Here is a 3,685-nt window from a genome sequence, read left to right on the forward strand (position 1 = left end):
TTTGTGCTATAGGGCGCGTGCACTCACCAGAAAGACAGAGACTACCATTTCCAGTAGCCATTTGAAAACCTTTGGCTTTTTTCAGGAAAAGTCTATTATAAAATATATTTCACGTATAAGGCACCAATTGCTATTGTAGCTTTAGGATAATCACAGGTTTTCTCATTCAAATAAGCATACAATGGTATGCTAGAAGTTGTATATGTATTTTTTAATATAAGCTTGATACATTTTGCTTTTCTTATATAGCACTTCTGAAATAATAAAATGTGAATTCCCACAGTGGGTCTTATGAGCAAAATGGATTAGAAGAAATCCATGCTTCACAGTTGAAAAACCCCAGCTTATCTAACTACACACTCCAATGAAGCTGATTTGGGTAGGGAGTTGTTTTTGAAGTTTATGGAAATATCCAGGGCAGTATGCCAAGTACAAAATCTGCCTTAAAATTTAGTCACTCGAGTCTATATAATCAGATGAAGAATATGGAAAAGTAACTACTTCTATTAATTAATAATAAATGTAGAGGGTTCTATTAAGCTTTTTATATCCCTATTTACAAATTTTAACCCCCATTTTCTGATCTACTGTTGTATAGGTCGGGTAGCACAAGGACTGAGATACAAGTGTCTCTCATGTAGTCAATTTTAAAACGAGTCCAGTGAATGTAGTAATGTGATTGAGTAAGGAGTCTTTCATTCCAACAATCGTAATTTTCCTGCCCAGATGTTTTCCCAGTTAACAGCTCTAACATCAATTCCAATGTAAACTAAGCCATTCTGAAAACTAGATAAAGCTAGCGGGATATAAACTAAACTCCGGAAAGTCTTTCTTTGGGAAATCTATTATTATATTATTATTATTATTTAAACATTCAATCATTATACATCACTTAGTTTGTAAAGAGATTTTACCCAACATGATGCCCATTCAGAATACACTATATAGTGGCTTAATCATACATGTCATTATCAGCAAATAATTTTCCATTTCTTATTTCTTGTATATATATTTTCCCCCTATTTCTCACCCTCTGCCATTTCCCACCCTCCTCCCACACTGTCTCTGGTATCTTTCTTCACCTTAAAGTTTATATTACTATTTTTTCTAATAATGATAAAAGTTATCATTGAGCAAACACCTATGAGGTACTAGAAACTCTGTTCCTTAATCTCATGTGCATTAAAATGATAAATTCTAAGGACCAGCAGGTGATGTAGTGATTAAGGTGCTTAACCCTCATGTAGTCAACCACAGTTCAAATCCCAGACCTGGCAGCTTGAAACTCATACCAGCACTTTTGCACACGTGCCCAAAAAACCCCAAGGGGAGACAGGAGAAAAAGGGATTGCAGCATGGCCATCTCTCTTGGGGGGTGATTTCTCGCTCTCTGTCTTTCTCTGTCTCTCCATGTGCACACACACACACTATGAAAAAAGTCTTTCCAAAATATTAATAATAAATTCTATATTATAATTGAGCAGTGACAATAGGAAATTGAGGATTAGAAAAGTTAAGCAATTTGTTTCAAAGTAACAAAAGGGAAGGAAAGCAGAGAGTCAGCAAAGTAGATCTTTACATGACAAAATTAGGACCCTCACTCTCCTGACTCTGGAATTTTGTACCGACTGTTTCCTTTCCCGAAGGGGCTTTCTGACCAGCTTTTCCCACAAGTGAGTTTTTCTTATTGTTAAGAAATACCTTTTCAGAGAGAGATCTTTTTTTTTGACCTGTATGGCCTCTCCTATTGTATCTAATCAGCTTGCCCATTGTCTATTTTTTAGTAGTTTTCACCTGTTAAGTATCTGCCACTCTCTTGAATAAATGAAACTTCCATGAAAACTGCAACCATTGCTTTCTTTTTTCTTTATTGTATTCCCAGAACTGAGCATACATCTTAATACAGAATAAATGCTCAACAAATATTCATTAAACAAATGATTGAATCCTGAATATACAGAAAAATATCAGGAGTTCATGACCTGTAAGGCCAGGACAATGACAGCCCCTACTCAGAATATCAAACTCAGGTTGCTCACACAAAAGGTCAAGCACAGAGAAAGAGGATGGTTGAACCAAAAGCTGGGTTTTCTTGAGCTGCCTACACAACTAGCTTGATATTTATGGAAGTCAGTCTCCTGAAGTCTAGATAATCAGACAAAACTACTGTCAATTAATTACTTTGATTAATTATTAATGAATACATAGAGTACTACTCAGTTTTCTCTATCCATGGTTACAAATCTTTAGCCCATTGTAGAGCTATCTGGTCATGTTCACCTGAGCTGTGCAATCTGAGCATGTGCTAAGGTTTGTTCACCACACGAGTACCCCTAATGCAGCTCCCCGGTCAGAATACACAGCAGTTGGCCAGAGGATGGGAGTAAGCAGAAACCCTCCCATTCCTGCAGGACTCACCTCTGCCATGTATGCTTTCACATTCAAATGTTAGAACCATTACCACGTGGTTCATTCACCTCAGGAACAGTATTACATTTAAAGATGTGTAGTACAAACAGGCAAGTAACATTAAAATTAATAAAGCCAAATATCAGTCCAGCAGTTAGCATAGTGGCTATGTCACTGGACTTCCATGTAGCTGACTGCAGTTCGTGTCCCGGACCCAGTGGCTTAAAACTCACGCCGGGCGCGTGTGCGTGCATGCCCAAGATCCCGAGAGGAGAATGGAGGAGAAGGGATTGCGGCGTGGCCATCCCCCCTGGGGGGTGATTTCTCACCTTCTGTCTCTCTGTCTTTGTCTGTCAGGCGAGCACACACACCCTATAGCAAAAACAACTCAAAAAAATTAATAAAGCCAAATATCGGTCTTCATTCATCTGTCTCAAAAGACCCTAAAGCAAATGCAGGCAATATTCCTAATATTTTTTATTCTCACATTTTTCACCCTCCCCACACACTCTAGTGACACTCACTTGCTGATTTTGCCCTCCCATTTTGCTTTCTCTGTCTTTGTTTTTTTTTTTAAGAATTATTTTATGTAACTTTATTTTATTAATTTGACCAGAGAAGGACAGAGCAAGAGCACGGAAAAGTGAGAAAGCAAGCTGTCAGGTCTGGGACTCAAACCATGGTCCACTGTGTGGGTGTCCAGTGGCCTTAATTACCTCAGCCATCTGCCGGCCCCGCCTACTCTATCTTCTATGTAGACTGCCTGTGCGGTGTTTGCATATATCATATTCCTAACCCATCACAATTACAGGCAAGACAGGGCAATATACTACCTACCATCAGTATGATATTAAAAAAATGTATCCTATCACACCTAAGAACATACAACCTTCTTATGAGAACAGTGATGGGAAGATGTTGCTTTTTCATTTTTCTCTCTATTTACAGCAATTTATAACAAAATCTTCTTTTTTTGTGACTCTTTTTCTCTACCCAATAGAAAATAATATTTCTCTGAGAAATAAAGCTTAACTTTTGTATATTGATAGTATTGAAACATGTAAACCCATAAATATTTGCAAAAGAAAGTAATGATCAATGTTAGGAAACAGTATTATATCCATGAAAGGAGCTTTTGCTTTCCCTCAAGTATCAGCAGTTCTTTATTATCACAAGGGTTTTAGAGGTACATGTCATATTCAGGTAACTATTATTGGTACAAGCAAAGAAAAATCATATACCTGTAAGGTATACTAATAAGTTATTTCAAAGCTCT

This window comes from Tupaia chinensis, unplaced genomic scaffold (assembly GCF_000334495.1).
Source record: "Tupaia chinensis unplaced genomic scaffold, TupChi_1.0 Scaffold000707_1, whole genome shotgun sequence".
In the NCBI taxonomy this organism is placed as follows: Eukaryota; Metazoa; Chordata; class Mammalia; order Scandentia; family Tupaiidae; genus Tupaia; species Tupaia belangeri.